This window comes from Balaenoptera musculus, chromosome 1 (genome assembly GCF_009873245.2).
Source record: "Balaenoptera musculus isolate JJ_BM4_2016_0621 chromosome 1, mBalMus1.pri.v3, whole genome shotgun sequence".
Classification (NCBI taxonomy): Eukaryota; Metazoa; Chordata; class Mammalia; order Artiodactyla; family Balaenopteridae; genus Balaenoptera; species Balaenoptera musculus.
In genome coordinates this window covers 86,909,584-86,928,482 of record NC_045785.1, presented here as the reverse complement: position 1 = coordinate 86,928,482, position 18,899 = coordinate 86,909,584, and positions in this window count along the sequence as shown.

Sequence of the window (18,899 nt, the reverse complement as noted above, 5' to 3'; positions counted from 1 at the left end):
ATTGAATGAAATAACCTATGGGAAACACTCAGCAAAATGCCTTGCAAATAGTAAGTACCAAATGAGCACTAGTTATTACAATGGAAAGAATGCCATGCCTATGTTTAGAGGGCCCCGCTGGGAACACGCTATGATCTGACAGGGCTACAGAACCTCTCTGCATCCAAACAGCTTTTGTCTGTAATTAAAGGCCACGTGGTAGAGTGAACAATACACTGGATTTTATATTACATTGGAATCTGTCTCTTACAAACCATGTTACTTTGGAAAACCTATTTAAAATAGCTACACAGGTTACTTTACAGTATTATTGGAAAGATCAAAGTGGATCATATACATGAACCACATAGGATTTTATCATCAATAGGATTGAATATAATTGTTTGCAGTCAGGTTTATCTTTGGATTAGGGCATTATTTCTCAAACTTTATTTTTTTTTTTAAGCTGAGGAATTCCCTATTCAAATGAAATCTTGTAAAACTCCAGCTAGACTTAGATCACTCTAAGTTTTTAGTAATTTGATTAAAGTGGGCTGATTTAGCTCATTTTTGCTTTTTGAGGTCCACAGAGTTTTCTCTAGCTTTCTTGCATATCCTTTAAAAATTAGCTCCAATACCATATTTTCTGTAAGAAGAATGTATCTAGGCAAAATATATTAGTCTCAGGGGCCAGTGGATAAAAACAAAACAAAAAAACACCCAACCAAAATATTTCATAAAGGGAATTTAACAGAAAGAACTAGTTACATAGGTGTTAGAAGGCCAACAAATGAAAACACAGAACATGAGTTAACAAGAAATAATACTTGCAGGAAGCAGCTACCACACAAAGGCTGGGGAAACAAAGAAAAAAGGTTGGGGTTATCAGAACCTAAAAGCCCAGAGGTAGAATCCTATGGAGCTGAGTTTCAGTCCTCTATGGATAGAGCCACTCTGGACTGCTGATGGCTTTTATAAAGGACCAAGATGAAGATGGTTCGGGAGTCTTGAAAGTAGCTGAAGCTGAAACCAACTCCTGCCCCTGTGGCAACACACTCCATTGCTAAGAAACACTGTCAAGATCAGCAAGGAGAACACAAAAGGAGGAAGCCCCTTGTCTCCTCCTCTTGCCTCTCAATCTCCTTTTATTTTCTTCTTTTGACAATATAGAGTCCCAGGCTGAGTCACAGAGAAATTATAAAAGAGTGAATCTGCATTTCTCTAATGATTAGTGATGTTGAGCATCCTATCATGTGTTTGTTGGCCATCTGTATATCTTCTTTGGAGAAATGTCTATTTAAGTCTTCTGCCCATTTTTGGATTGGGTTGTTTGTTTTTTTGATATTGAGCTGCATGAGCTGCTTGTAAATTTTGGAGATTAATCCTTTGTCATTTGCTTCATTTGTAAATATTTTCTCCTATTCTGAGAGTTGTCTTTTCATCTTGTTTATGTTTTCCTTTGCTGTGCAAAACCTTTTAAGTTTCATTAGGTCCCATTTGTTTATTTTTGTTTTTATTTCCATTTCCCTAGGAGGTGGGCCAAAAAGGATCTTGCTGTGATTTATGTCATAGAGTGTTCTGCCTACGTTTTCCTCTACGAGTTTGATAGTGTCTGGTCTTACATTTAGGTCTTTAATCCATTTTGAGTTTATTTTTATGTATGGTGTTAGGGAGTGTTCTAATTTCATTCTTTCAGAATGGCGATAATCAAAAAATCTACAAACAATAAATGCTGGAGAGAGTGTGGAAAAAAGGGAACCCTCTTGTACTGTTGGTGGGAATGTAGATTGATACAGCCACTATGGAGAACAGTATAGAGGTTCCTTAAAAAACTAAAAATGGAACTAGCATACAACCCAGCAATCCCACTACTGGGCATATACCCTGAGAAAACCATAATTCAAAAAGAGTCATGTACCACAGTGTTCATTGCAGCTCTATTTACAGTAGCCAGGACATGGAAGCAACCTAAGCATCCATCGACAGATGAATGGATAAAGAAGATATGGCACATATATACAATGGAATATTACTCAGCCATAAGACGAAATGAAACTGAACTATTTGTAGTGAGGTGGATGGACCTAGATTCTGTCATACAGAGTGAAGTAAGTCAGAAAGAGAAAAACAAATACCGTATGCTAACACATATATATGGAATCTAAAAAAAAAAAAGGGTCTGAGGAACCTAGGGACAGGACAGGAATAAAGGTGCAGACGTAGAGAATGGGCTTGAGGACACAGGGAAGGGGAAGGGGAATCTGGGACGAAGTGAGAGAGTGGCATGGACTTATATGTACTACCAAATGTAAAATAGATAGCTAGTGGGAAGCAGCCTCACAGCACAAGGAGATCAGCTCAGTTCGTTGTGACCACCTAGAGGGGTGGGAGGGAGATGCAAGAGGGAGGAGATATGGGGATGTATGTATATGTATAGCTGATTCACTTTGTTATAAAGCAGCAACTAACATACCATTGTAAAGCAATTATACTCCAATAAAGTTGTTAAAAAAAAAAAAGTGAATCTGGAGCTGAGAGATAATAGCTAAAAAACTTGCACACAGAATTAGTTACTTTTTCCTTCTTTACATTCTAGTTCTGCAATACTTTTTTCTTACCTTGTTTATATTTGCTGCTTTGCCAGATTATATCTCTATTTGGAGATGTCATTCACCCACTAGACTCAGTTAAGTATAGCTGAGATGAGTTCAATGAACACTTATAGAGTGGCTGTTATTTCTAACCAGTTAGATGACGATGATATAAAGATGAAAATGATGCAATTTTGTTCTTACAATCTTGGCTTATAACCTGATATTTTCAATGCAATGAAGCAAACACAATGATAACCTGGCTACTAAGAGACCCGGAAGAGGAGCAATTAGTCAAGCCTCTGGCAGGAAGGAATAATAAAAAGGCATGAGAAAAGGATGCTTGAATGGTTGAATGCTTAATCTTGAAAGATGAGGAAAGGTGCAGAGGTGAACAGCCTGGGCAATGTGTTTTTTTGTTTCTTGTTTTTTTTGGTTTTTTTTTAGAGCATAAAGCGTGACCTAAGGAATGAGAAGAGATGAGACTAGAGATATAGGCAAGGGACTGTGCCTTATTTCTACACATAACTCCAATCATTTGTGTAATGTCAGGCATACAGTGAACACGCAATAAATACTTGGTGAACAGTGGAATCAATGAGGTATGATTCAGAACATAGTATAATATATAGATGGTGATAAGCTGTGAGAGGTTACAGGATTATAGCTTACCATTAAACACCTAGGATATCAGACAGCTAAAGATGTAGTAGTGGAACCCCAAACATAAACTTTATGATCTCAAATAACAGGTGTTCTTCTCATAATGAAATCGCATGAGAGATGGCTATGACCAATTTCTAGACAGACAGTCAACTAACATTTCTGGATGGTGATTTGAAATTAAATTGAAGTGCCCAGGATAGGAAGAATAAACATGAGAGCAAACTGTAAGAGAATGTAAGAAAATGTTCTTTTGATATTGGCTCTGAGTTTCTTTGAGGTTGCAGGTAGAGGCAGGAGGCAATGCTTTTGGACTGACAGCCCACCACAGGGTGTTACACCTAAAGAGATGAGAGAACAGAGATGTTAAATTGGCCTACTGCCTCTTGAAACCCTGATAGAGAGACCTACCTGTATTGGCTATTTCATATGTAACTTCCATGAAAATAAGAATGAAAATAATTTTAGGAATGTCTCTTTGAAAAATTAAGTGTATTTTAATTCTCTGGCCAACCATTTGTAATAGTTAAATAAATGAAGCAGACAAAGACTGAAAAAAAATGAGAAGGTAGTAAATGTCTCATACCTCATAAGTAGTCAGCTGATATTTTTATCATGAATGAAAAAATATGGATAACATTTTGAATTCAATTTGTTTTAGCAACTTTTACTTTTAGTTCCAAAGCATTTCCTTGTTAATTAAAATTTTGTCTCCTGATGAAACTGTTTAACCTGGTTAGCTGATCAAAGGGAATTAAATTTCTTCAGTGACTAAAGTCAGAATCTCCTGAAATACATAATTAGGATATATCCAGGCTAAGAATGAAATCAATATATGAAAGTGAGAAAATTTAATTGCTTGTTTTGAAGAGTAAAAAAAAATGCAAATGTGATAGTGTCTTACTATAATCCCATGAATATTTTTAAAGTAGTTGTAAGTCAAAGTGGAATGAATTATCAAAGATAATGCATTTTCATAGAAGTTAAGTATGGAGTAATTTTTATGAAGAATTTCTCTAATGCTTATTCTTTCTCCCTTTCTAGAAAAGACAATAAGCTTAAGAAAGGAGAGAAATCTATAATTGTTATCAAGGAGAAAATGGTTATAACATCTAAAGTAAAATTGTAAGTTGATGGCTCTTTTAAAAAATATATTAAATTAAAAAAATACTTTCTGACTTTATATTAAATGATATTAACCTTCTATCAGATGAGTTGCAAGTATTTTTCCCAGAATGCACTGACCTTTCACTTTTGTTTTTAGTATTTTCTGGTGTGAGATTTTTATTGTTTATGAAGCAAATCTCTTTTATACCCACAATGAATGGGAATGCCTCTACTATTTCAGTATAATAGTTGAGTCTTTCTATCCTAGTTTCTCCACTTACTATCTGTATAAAATAAAAGGTTCTTTAAAATCAGGACAGTAACTTACCTTCTAGTATTGTTGAAATGATTAATTTAAATAAATGCCCAATAAATGGCAGAAACTATTAAAATTATTCTTAAACATAATTTTACCATTGGTGCAAGATTTTCCTTATGTTAAGACTGTGTTTAGTACTTTTTTTAAAAATTTATTTATTTTTGGCTGTGTTGGGTCTTTGTTGCTGCGCGCTGGCTTTCTCTAGTTGGGGCGAGCAGGGGCTACTCTTCGTTGTGGTGGGCGGGCTTCTCATTGTGGTGGCTTCTCTCGTTGCGGACCACGTGCTGTAGGCGCGTGGGCTTCAATAGTTGTGGCACGTGGGCTCAGTAGTTGTGGCTCACAGGCTTTAGAGCACAGGCTCAGTAGTTGTGGCACACGGGCTTAGTTGCTCCGTGGCGTATGGGATCTTCCCAGACCAGGGCTTGAACCCGTGTCCCCTGCATTGGCAGGCAGATTCTTAACCACTGTGCCACCAGGGAAGCCCAACGTTTAGTACTTCTTAAAACCATTTTAAAAATAAGAAATGGCTTTTGAATGGTATTGAATACCTGTTTAAGCAAAAGCTATTGATTATAGAAAATTATTTTAAAAATAAATTGCTGAACTTGTTTTAAAAACGATTTATTTAAGATGTCTGAATCTTTATGCAAATAACATTGTTTACATAATTCTTTTCTGCATCCTTTATTGATTTCAGTTTAGAATTATCCTAGACACATCAAATTAATTGGACAGCTCTTTTTCATTTTTCTTGGCCTGGAATAAATTATGCCAGGATCAGAAATAGCTATTCTTTAAAATCTTGAAAGCCCACATCCACAAACCTTTGTGGCCCAGAATCTTTCGAGCAGTGATAATTATAATTATGTGATATTTTCTCCAAAATTATCTTATATAAATAGTCTGTTTAACTAGTAGATATATTCCAGTGTCAGTTATGGCACTTTTAATATTTCTACAAAAAACATCTATTCCATTGACATATATTAGTTTAGATTTGTATATAGCATTCTTTTAAATTAAAACAACCAATTATTTTTAACTTACTTGCTTTTTCATATTATTTTTAATTTTTCTCACTTTTTGTAATTAGATTTATCTATTTAAGTCTTTTTCAATATACTGGTTTTCTAGAATTAGTAATTCCAATATTTTCCTGATTTCTAGTTTTAATGTGTATATTATAAATGATTTATTTTTTAAGTTATTTTCCCTAAAGTTTAAAAAATTTTTTAAATAATATTTTCCTAAATATGTATTTATGAATTTTTTCTTTGTTAAATAAGAAAATAATTGAAGCCTATTTATCTCTGTATCCATATGATATTTTATATGGTTTCTGTCTTTGATCTATCTGCAATTCTTTTTGATATACGGTGTGAATTAGGATCTAACTTTTTTTTTCTAAGAGTACTGAGGGGTTGTAATGTTATTTATTTAATCAATCTTCCTTTCTTCACTGACTCAAAACACTACATTTACGACAAAATAATTACATTCATAGATAATGTAGTTCTTGTATCTGTCTATGAGCTTTTTATTTTACTCAACTGATATATCTGACACCTGTACCACACTTGTAATATTTGTGACCTAATGGTTAATATCAATACCTGAAATAAACATTGCTATCCTTACCCATTTCCCTTTTTCTTTATCTTAACCTCACAGTATCATCCAATAAGTTAGTCTTTTCTACAGTTTTGAATAATCTTCTCGACTTTCATTATTCCACATTCTCTTGGTTTTACTTCTGTCCATCCATCTATTCCTTTTTAGTCACCTGCAAGTGTATTTCCCCCATATCTAACTTTAAATGCATCTTCTATAATAGACATACATGAAATAAGCTAAATTTATTGGTTTGTGTGTGTGTGTGTGTGTGTGATTATAACAGAAATAAAAAGTTGCTCAAAATTTTAGTACTGCAGAAACACCTAATTCAGACTTCTACTTTTGGCTATTAAGAGTCTACTTGTATCAGATTAATATTCTCACAGTGAATGAAAAAGCTTTATAGATAAAAAATTTAAACTGTTCATAAACATTAGAGAATGACCAGAACCTGAGAGACCAGGATCCCTGAGAGAAGAAAAATGCATTGAGCTTGGTCTAACATTTGGTGTCACTATTCCCCTTGAAGTGTTTATTGTTTGTAAATTGTAGCTAAGAGTCTGAGAAGTCAAGCAGAAAGCAGCAACTAAAAAGCTGAGAAGCCTAGAAGAATTTTCAACACTCTCATGGTGTGAGGAAGACAAAATTCAGTTCAGGACCTGCCAAGGGTGAGGCCTCTGGAAGTTATAGTTGGTGTTCCTGAAGGATCACATCCAAGGAATAAGGATAAAAGGAAATTGATTATCCCGCACAAAGATTGAAACCCAATTTCTCAACAGTTCAGTCCACACTGGATTAAGGTGATCCACTCCCATAGCAGGCTGACAGCCAGAAACAAATGTAAATCTTCTCTGAAGAAAGAAGATGTCATCCAGAACCTCATGTAAGCTTCAATGTGTGTGTACACATTGGCATTAAAAACAAAACAAAAAATTCCTGTAAGATAGGATACAGTATTAAATAATTGAAAGCAAGAGAAAATAGGCAATATAAAAAGAACCACAGGTGGTACATAGTTTGAAGTAATTTGACTTAGACTTAAAATAACTTTGATTAATATATTTTTAAATAGATGACAAAATAGATACTTTTAGTAGAACTGAAATCCATAAAAGGAGCAAAATGGATACCCTAGAATGCACAAATAAAATAATTAAATTAAGAAATCAATAGACTGATTTAACAGTAGATTAAAGACAGGTGAAGATAACATTAATGAACTGGGAGAAAGGTCAATAGAAAATATCTGGACTGAAACATGGAGAGGACAAACAAGATGGTAAATTCAGAAAAGAGCCTAAAAGACATATGGAAATGATTAAAAAAAAAAAAAAAACTAAAATATTTGTACTTAAAATATCAGGATAGAGGAAAGAATGAGAAAGGAGCAATATTGAAAGAGATTATGGCTAAGAATTTTAGAAATTGAAAACTGGAGTCATCACTGATAGATTCAAATTGCTACAAACCCCAAGCAAGTCAAATACAAAGGAAACTACACCAAGGCTCATAAGACAAAGAGTATATCACAAACTGTTAAAAAGAAACAGACACATTACTTTAAAATAGAAAAATAAGAGCTTCAGCTTCTTTTTAAAACAAACATTATAAGCCAAACCCAGAAACAGAGTATTAGAGTGCCGAAATAAACCCACTGCTAACCAATGAAATTATTTTTCAAAAATGAAGGTGAAAATGTAAAATAGATAGCTAGTGGGAAGCAGCCACATAGCACAGGGAGATCAGGTAGGTGCTCTGTGACCACCTAGAGGGGTGGGATAAGGAGGGTGGGAGGGAGACGCAAGAGGGAGGAGATATGGGGATATATGTATACATATAGCTGATTCACTTTGTTATAAAGCAGAAACTAAACACACCATTGTAAAGCAATTATACTCCAATAAAGTTATTAAAAAATTTTTTTAATTGTAATTTTTTTTAATAAATAAAAACCAATAACAAAAGAAAAAAAATGAAGGTGAATTTAAGATATTTTTGAACAAACAAAAACTGAGAGAATTTGTTTCTCATAAACTGACTAAAAACTGATACTAAAGTGAGTTCTGTAAGTCAAGGAAAATGCTGAATAAAAATGTTGAAAGAAATTTTGAATTACTACAAACCATGTCATCGTATGGGTGAACCATAATTTATTTAACCATTGTTATGGATTGAATGTTTGTGCCCCCTCCACCAATTCATAGATTGAAGCCTTAATCCCCAATGTGCTGGTGTTTGGAGGTAGAGCCTTTGGGAGGTAATTAAATTTGGGTGAGGTCATGAAGGTAGAGGTAGAGCCCGCATGATGGGACTGGTGCTCTTGTAAGGGGATGAAGAGACCTGAGCTCTGGAGCTCTCTTTGCCAAGCAAGGAAACCAGGAAGAGAGCCCCAGAACCCGACCATGCTGGCACCCTGATCTCAGACTTCCCAGCCTCCAGAACAGTGAGAAATAAATGTTTGTTGTTTAAGCCACCCAGTCTATGGCATTCCAGTTATAGAAGCCTGAACTAAGAAATCATTAACGGTTTTGCTATTAAAAACAACGCTTCAATAAATAAACTTATACATATGTCATTTGGCAATTTTGCCAGTATACCTGCAGGTATCACTCAGTTGAACTACCTCATAAAAGAGTGTGTGCATTTGTAATTTTGATAGACATTGCCAAATCAGTCTCTACAAAGTTTATGTAATTTATGCTCCCACTGGTAGTGTCTGAGGATGCCTTTTCTTCCATACCGTCTCTGAAAGTGTGAGTTTTCAAATATTTTTTCATTTCTTAAAGTAATAGGTTAAGTGATATCCTCATTTTTATTTAGGATGTCTTTATAATCAAGATAAAGCAACTTTTTAAAAATATTTAAACACCGAATATTTTTCATTTGCTGAGAACTGTCATCTGCCTTTTTTTAAATTGCCAGTGTTTTTCTTATTAATTTGAAATACCTCTACAAAGATGAAAGAAATTAGCCATTTGTCAAATATGTTGCACTGTTTCCAACTTATTGTCTTTTGACTTTATGTTTTTATGTGGATATTTTAATTTTCAAATAGTCAAATTTATTAATTTCTCTCATGGTTTTTGAGTTTTATATCTTTAAAGCATTCCTAATTCTAAGATTATGGGGGAAAAATATTCCTATATTTAATTTTAGAACTTTTTTGGGTTTATTATTTATTAAATCAATGTTATTTCGAAACACTGATATTTCAAAGTTGGCTGACTATTCTCACTAACTTATTTTTTCCATATATACTTTAGAATTAGCTTGCATAATTTTGAAATTTAAAAAAATGCCATATTTACAATATTGACTTCTCTTATCCAAGAATATAACAAATCTTGGCATTTATTCAAATCCTTTTGATATCGCTTAGTAACATTAAAAATTTTTCATTATATAAATGTACTGCTTTTCTCATTGTTTTTCCTTTAGTGTCTCATATAGAAGTTTTTTTTTTTTTAAATTTGACTTTTATTTCCATTGTATTTCATAACAGGCTGCTGTTTATATATAGATGTAATAAATTTCTACGTAAATCCAGCATACTTACTGAATTCTCTCTCTGTGTCTAGTAGTTGGACAAATTATTCCCTTGAATTTTTTTAGGTGCATAATAATAGTTAGCTGCCTTAATGAAAATATTGCATTCTCCTTTTAATGTGTATACCTTATATTTCTTTCTCTTGCTATTTATCTTGGCTAGGTCTGCCAGACTAATTAATGATAGTAGCAATAATGAGCATTTTTCTTCTTTCTGGTTTTAATGTGAATGTTTCTATTGTTGAAACATTCAGTCTGAGGTTAGCTTTTGGATTCATGCATATACACACACACATTCATGTTAATGCTTTACATTATGTGTACAAATACTTATGTACACTTATTCACCATAATAAGGAGGTATCTCTCTGTTCCTATTTTTATGGGAATCTTTTAAATAAATGTTTTGAATTTTATCTAATACCTTTTAGTCTTATGAAGATAATCATTTCTCTCCCCCTTGGACATACCAAACAGTAGGTCATAATAATAGATTGCTTTATATTAAATCATCTACTTCTAGCAAGAACTTTTTATCACGGAAAATACGTACTTTGAATGCTATTTAGAATTTTTTGCATTGATATACAACAGTACTGTTGGTCCTTAAATTTACTGTGTTAGCTGGGTTTGGACAGTAACAAAAGGAAGCGTTTTCCCTTCCTATTTGATGGAGCTCTAGCTCACAGGTAAATCTGGTGTAACAGTTTTTGTGTAAGGCAATTTGGTCCTGCGCCTTTGTTTCTTTTAAGAAGACGAGGGTAGGCAGCGAGAGCCATCTTGCTACACATGATTTCACCTCCTCCTACCCATTCTGCTAGCCTGTTTCTGGTGAACATGGTACTTCCTTGCATTTTCTCAATTATCTGGGTCTCTCTCACCTCCCCCACTATCAATTATTTATTTTTATAGTGTGTCTGTTCTTTTCCTTTTTAAAGTGCAGACCTAGTTCTATTAACCCATTCTCATTTCCTTGCATTATTTTCTCATTCAGTCATATTCCTTTTCATTTCTGCCATTATCTTCAACTGTCCCTTGCTTGTGGTACATTGTGGAGATGCCTATTTGAGTTTACAGAAGATATGAAGCATGTTTCTAAAATTTTCTTCTGTTTCCTATGTTAAGTCACTTTCAAAGTTGGGGTGTTTTCTCTTCAGTGATTCTTCCTTTCTCTTGGCATCAAAATGTTTTTCAAGGACTCCATATTGTTATTGTTTTTCTATTGTTTCCTCATTACTCATTTTCAAATAGAAGAGATCTATGCAGGTCTTTAATTTGCTGTCAGACAAGGTAGATACAGTTTTCTTATAGTTCCTTACATTCTGCTTGTTCACTCTCATACTTCACCTTAGATTTAGTCCCAGAAATTAGGTGGATATTCATATGCAGTCCTTGGCTAAATTTCCAATGCCAAAAATGTAGGACAGGGACTATTTAAGCAGCAGACTGGGAGATCTATAACACTCTCCTTGACTTTCCATAGGAATGTTCTTAATGATGCACACACACACAGAAAGAGAGAGAAACCCTGCCTGTGTGCTTGAAAAGAAAGAGTAAAAGTAGGACTTCCTGGGAAATTTTTTTACTAGCAGCATTTTCATTGGGGATTTTGTTTTTGTAAGAATAAACTAGTAGTATATATGCTTTATATTCTGAACTAGAAAAGTATTAGTGGCCAAAAGAAGATATAAAGACTTTGAATGACTTCTAGAGACAGCATTTAACATTTGGTGGCAGAGGTCATTCTGATCAGAACATCAGATGACACTTCATGCATAAATGTCAGTGTCCTTCCCTAGCCTTTACCCCTTTGCCACATCAACATCTAATATCTTCCCTTTACTCCCTTACTGCACTAGCATCCACTACATTTGTTCACATATTAGGAGAGTACGATTTCCAGGAAGCAAATGCTGAAAATAGTAGATGAGGGGTTGTACATTACATTCTGTGTTGTGTTCTGGAACATGCAGTCATATTAGAATAGTGCTTTTGATGGGGCAATAAGAGGAAGAGTCCTTGGGAATGGATGGTTGATGTAACACACACATACACAAACACACACATGCACAAATATAAAACTTTAAAGGCATAATTTGGCCTTCACTTATTAACATTTCCTCCTAAAATGCATTTTTTTCTTGAGACCATGCTGTGCCAGCGTTAGAAACACTCAAACTTTAGTAGAAAGAGCACATTATACTTCAGTAAATTATAATTCAGTGAAGGAAGTTCTTAGCCTAGCCTAAGAAATCTAAAAATAATAAACTTATCACATCTTCTAATTTTGTGTGAGAAGTACTTCATTTAATCTCCAACCTCACATTTTCTTCCTATTAAAAGGAGATGAAAATATTGAGCTAGATTATTGGCAAGTGATGAGCCAAAATTTAGAAATAATTGCATAGTTCCTTAAATATATAATATTATATAAATGCTATGAGAAGCTCAAAACAATAAATAATCCATAAAGAGTACTGACTTTATACTTTCATTATAAAGCTATGTTCCCTCAAGGCTTGAATATTCCATGAAGAATTCCGTTAATCTTTTATATATAGCAGACACAATGAAAAACACTGATATGTTGCATGTAAAGCACTTCTTAAAATAAGATTTTTTAAAATTACCTAAATTGTATCTAAGCTCATCTTTTCTTATTCAAAAAGTGATGGTAAGTGCAAAAGATCAATTATTTTTTCTCATAGTATAATCTAGTTTTAGTTTAATGTATTTTAGTGACAGATGAACTCACCCTGATCTATTATATATCATACTTTTATATTGTCATCCAAAAGTAAAATAGGTAAGTATAAGCTTTTAGTAAGTGGGTTTTATAAAGCGCACTGGTCATGTCAGCAATTTCAGTTACTCTCTTTTACCTCCTCTTCATCATTCCCAGTTCTTCACAATTTTCGATTGTAACTTAATGGATGCATTTACTCATTGGTTTCCTTTGTTGGGATTCTTTTAGCCATGTGGAAAAAAATTTCTGTGGTCTGGTTTATATGATGAATTTGAGGATGGAGATTACTGTGTGGCTTGTAGGCAGTAAAACTGAAACAAATTTTTCTGCATCAGATATTGATATGTTTCTGTTTCTATATTATAAATATTATCCATTTATTTACTTATGTGAATATACATTGAGACAATGATGCCCTAGACAATCAGGAGTGGACAGCTGCCAATATGTTTTAATTTAAATTATAAATGATGGCCTTAAAATAAAGAAAATGCAAACATCAAAAGAAACATTATTTTAATTCTACAGAGATTTATTTGTCTTCTATAGAAAAAGTAAATACTATGTACTGAGGGAGTTTTAGCATTCCATGTTAAAAGAGAATTCTACATCATACCATACAAAAGCAAATTTTTCTTAGCTGAAAAATTAAAAACTGAAAGATGAAATTTTAAAAACATTTTAGAATAAAATATAGAAGATTTTTGTAACGTTTTGGAAAAGGAAAGCAGTATTAAAATAAATGTCATACAATCAAAGAACAGTTCTAAAGCTAGATTATATTTAAATCTCATCTATTGCTATAAACTTGGGTAATTAAGTTTTTTTTTTTGTTTTTTTTTTTGCTTCAACTTCCTAATCTGTAAAATAGAGGCAACAATCTTATCTACCTCAAAGTGTTGTTATGAGGATAAAATTTGCTTAACTCATGTAAAGCAATTAGAACAATACCTGCAACATAGCAGGACTGTGGGTCAATTGGCACCCAGATTGAGGACAGCAGTTGGTCACAGTGATGTTCTTATTATGGTCAAGGATGGAAGTACTCCAAAGCATACACAGACACAAGGGTTATGCCTCTTAAGCCCTAGATATATCACCTATTCCATTTGCCGAAACAAGTCACATGGCCAAGCACAACTTCAACATGTTGGGGAAATATACACTTCCCATGTAATGATTGGGGTAAAGAATGAATATTTTGGAAATATTATCATATATACTATACTCATTAAAGTCACCACTTGCAAGATTGGTTCTTTGAGGTTTGGTCATATAGAACTGTGATGTGGTGCGGCTGTTTGAGTAAAAAATGAAGATTTTTACACATAGGCTTGTTTTGGAAGAATTTAAAAGACAGAAGCATGGAATCACCTGCATTTGAGGAAATGGAGCATAAGGAGTTTTAAGGAGTGTAACTTTGATCTATGTGTACCCTTCACAGTTTTCAAGAAAGGCAAATAAGGTAAAGAGTTATTTTGAAAGTATTTTTTGCTTGCTGTTTTTTTGATTATGCCATCAATCTGGGCCGGGAGTTTGTGAACAGTAGCGCACTACACACAAAGTGCGACCAAGTCACCACAATCCCAATAAGCTTTTAAAAAGAATTTACAAAGTAACAGTTTAAATACCTCACCCATTTTGCCATGCAGATTCATCGTGCATTCATAAAGTTGAGCATCTCTGTTTTCTCCCCGTAAGACTGGGCTGGAATTCTGAGAATTATCTTTTCCATGATCCCTTGCCAGAGGCATCTATTTAAAATTCTGTCATGCAGAAGTTTTTTTCTGTCAATGGCAGGCAAACGCAGGAGCTTTAACCAAAGTGCAAATCTCCCACCTCTGCCTGTGGCAGCTGTGATTACCAGGGGCATAGGTTACCATGGTTCCTGGCCTTGCTGACAGTAGCAGCTTCCTAGTTTTCTGAAGCCTAGTGGTGAACCTCAGAGCCAGAGTAGCCTTTCCTGACTTTTTCCTCCAGCTATTTCAATGAGTACATAAGCACTTAATTTCCTGTAATAAATCTCTTCCTGTTAGAAATACTTTCAGTGTTTTCTGTTTTCCTTCTCTGAACACGAACTGATAGAGCATTTTTCATGTTGATTGGCCATTTATATTTCCTTGTTCACCAAATGCCTGTTCATAATCATTGCCCATTTTTTATCCTATTGTGCTTTAAAATTAATTTTAGAAGTAGTAACGTTTCATCCCTTTTGTGCTACTCCTTTTTCCTGGCTTTGTTTTTAACTTTGGTAACGATTTCTTGTCACACTGAAATTTTCATTTTTATGTATTCAAATCAGGTATTGTTTTTCTCTATGGCTCCTGATTTCCTCTAAATGCTTAGAAAAATCTTCCTCACTCCCCATTATAACTATACTTACCTGTATTATTTTTCATACTTAGCTACTTTATTCTTTGTTTTTTGTCTTTACTAAATTTGGAATTTATTTTTATGTGTATAATAAAATAGGGTTATACATTTATTTTCTTCTAATTTGAGAGCCAGTTGTCCTACAAAAATAATTTTAAAATACTTTCTTTCCCCTTTCTCATATGAATTTTTAAAATTTGTACTTGAATTTCTTAAACATGTAAACATTATTAGGACTTCTCTTTCACTGATATTTCTGTGTACTATTTGTTCACTACTATATTTTTTTGATCATCATTGCTTTCTAATAAGATTTATTCTCTGATAAGGCAATTTCCTTGAAAATTCTCACATCTATGCTTTCCTATGAACTTTAGAATAATTTTCTTCTGGTTTGTCAAGCATTACATCTAATGTAATTTAATTTCATTAAATATACATATATAGACAAATACACGTAAGTTTGGAAAGGATTGATATTTTAAGGCTCTTAGATCAAATACTGGAACATAGACTGCTTCTGCATTTATTCAGATTATATTGTATATCTTTCAATAAAATTATAGTTTTCTTCAATAACTTGTATTTTTATTGCTGAAATACCTGTATATGCTACACCATATTCCATTCAATCAGATCTTGCTAATCACTAAAATATTGAAATGACTTATTTACTTATCCATATATTTCATTGTCTTCTCATATAATAATTAAGGAATCCAATGATTCATTACTTGAGAAGTTGCCATATACTTGTCTGTGAATATATCCATTTTTTTCAGAAGCCATAAGCCAATTTATCAAGCATCTGAACCAAGAGATTCTTATGTGCCTGAAACTTTTTTTTTTAATCTTTTTTATTTTTGGCTGTGTTGGATGTTCATTGCTGCACACAGGTCTTCTCTCATTGCGGCAAGCGGGGGCTACTCCTCGTTTCGGTGCGTGAGCTTCTCACTGTGGTGTCTTCTCATTGCAAAGCACAGGCTCTAGGCGCGCTGGCTTCAGTAGTTGTGGCTTGCGGGCTCAAGAGCACAGGCTCAGTAGTTGTGGCGCATGAGCTTAGTTGCTCCGTGGCATGTGGGATCTTGCCAGACCAGGGATCGAACCCGTGTCCCCTGCATTGGCAGATGGATTCTTAACCACTGCGCCACCAGGGAAGGCCCATGCCTGCAACTTTTATAAACATTTTTTCCAGTATATTAAGATGCAAAATAGTTGTCATGTTAAGCGTTATACAATGTAGAAATTTGAATACTGAATTATAAAGATCATATTTATATGTGCTCATAAGCAGTGATCACCTGTTATGAATATTAGCATATAAAATGATTTGTATACTATAAATCATCTATATGTGATTTTTTTCCCCACAAGATTACTAGATGCTAGTGCAATTATTGCTTGGCATCATCAAAACCTCTGCTGAAGATTGGCAAAACAGACCTAAAGTTGAAAAAAGTTATTTCAAAATAGAAGACAGCTTACTAAGGGCATTAAGAGACATTAGTTTGTTCTCTTCTACCTGGATGTCTCCAGTTATAGGCAGAGAGAGACCATCTTTTTTCATCTATAGGGAAAGAGAATAGTTTTCCCAGAAGTGAAGTATTCTTCTATGAAAATCAGCTTCAGGACAAACAACAACATATGAGAGCAATACTTCTTCCTTGTGTGTTGGAGTTTATAACACGTAGAAGGAAATGTTGAGCAACAACACAAAGGCTGGAAGGGGAAAATGAAGTGATATTATTGTAAGGAATATATGCTCAAGGTAAAATGGAATGCTACTTAGAAGCAGATCAGTTAAAGATGTACTCCATAAATGCTGACGCAACCACTAAACTAACAAAACACAATGTTATAAGTAACAAAGAAGATGACATAATAAAAAATACTCAATCCAAAAGAAGGAAAAAGGAGAGCCACCCAGTCTATGGTGTTTTGTTATGGCAGCCTGAGCAGACTAAGATAGGTATCTTCAAAAAACCTACGGATAACATCATACTTAATGGTTAAAGAGTGAGTTATTTTCCCCTTGGACATGTAATGAAGCAAGAATTTCTGCTCTCATCATCCCTGCTAAGCATTGTTCTGGAGGTTCTAGCCTATGAAATAGGCAATAAAAGAAATAAAAGGCATCCAGATTGTAACAAAAGAAGTAAATCAGTCTTTATCCACAGACAACATGATCACGACGTATGCAGAAGATTCTATGGAATCCACAAAAAAATTAACTAGAACTAATACATCAGTTTAGCAAGATTGCAGGATACCAGGTCAATATATAAAAATTAGTTGTATCATGGTAATTTTCAATTTCCCTCATATCTTCTACATTTATTAATTAAAATTTCTCTGAAAAGAACAGTTGTCTCTTCTCACTCATTTATTCAGTCAATAGTTTATTTATTTTAGTATGAACTCGTGAATATTTATTTTATAATTTGGGTTGTAATCCAATACTATGTTATTTTTTGTTGTTATTGCTCAAATTGTTCCAGCTTTGGACACTGAGGGGCTCTTCTTGGTTGGCGTGTCTCCATTCCTCCCTCCCTCTCTCCTCCATCCTTTCTTTTCCTTTCTCTGTCTTTCTTTTTCTTCCTCCCTCCCTCCCTTCTTTCCTTGCTTCCTTTTTTACTTATTTTTTTTCATTTTTGGAGTTCTTCTTTCCTTTTTGACACCACACAATGCTCCAGGCTCACCTTTTTTTTCCCAGCTCAAGGCCAATATTCAACCACTTCACAAGAAGCCCTAATACTTTTTATTAAAAAATGGTACTTAGAAATCAAAATCTTAAAATTAAAATGCTCCTTTCTCCAAAGACTCTAATGCAACATTACATTAGAGTAATATATTTAGTATACATAAGGAACATTAAGGGGTTCCTTGTAGCCTGCCACCTTGATTATTTGTTACTTCTTGACAATGAGAAACCTGGCTGTCATTATCTACAATATATTTACTTATTTCTTCAGCCTTGTTATACATGTAGCATAGTTTCAGATTTACTAACCCATACGCTGTGAGAAATAATTTTACCAATTAAAGGGTTTGTGTAGTTCTTTTTGTCTTTAGCATTACAATAGCTACTTAAAATACTGTTTTACAGCATTACAAAGGTCAGCTCCTTTCTTTCATATCCTCTTCAGTGTGGTTGTGTCATACATTTGTAATACAGTTAGATTCATGTATCGCCAACTGTATTCCATTTGGGATCCTTTTCAACATCATGGTTGATTATTTTTTCAGTCGCGTACAGTAAACATCACTCTTTTTTGGTGTACAGTTCTATGGGTTTTGACAAATGTATAGTCAGGTATTTACCATACAGAATATTTCTATGACCATCAAAATTTTCTCGTGTGCTCCTTTATAGTCAACTCTTCCCTCTATCCTGCATCTGTTTTCTGTCTTTATAGTTTTGTTTTTCACAGAATATCATATATACATGTAGACTATTTAGCTGGCTTCTTTCATTTAGCAAAATGCACTTAAGATTTATCCATGTTGTTACTTGAAGCAGTAGTTCATTAATTTTGGTTGCTAAGTAGTATTCTATCATATGGGTATAACTGTTGAACCACTCACCCATTAAAGGGCAATTGCATGTTTCCAGGTTTTGGTGATTATGAATAAAGTTGCTATAAACATTCTCACGTAGACTTTGTGTGAACAAAATATTTTAACTCACTTGGCTAAATATCTAGCAACAGGATTGGTGAGTTTGTATGGTAAGTATATGTTTAACTTTATAAGAAACTGCCAAATCATTTTTAATTTTGATTAAATCCAAAATATTATTTTTGTGGATTGTGTTTCTAGTGTCATATCTAAGAACTGTTTACAAAACCCAAGATCAGGTAGACTTTTTCTAGAAATTTTAGAGTTTTACATTTCACAGTTACATCTATAATTCCATTTTAGTTAATTTTTGTGTTAGATGTGACAATTAGATCAGGTTCAC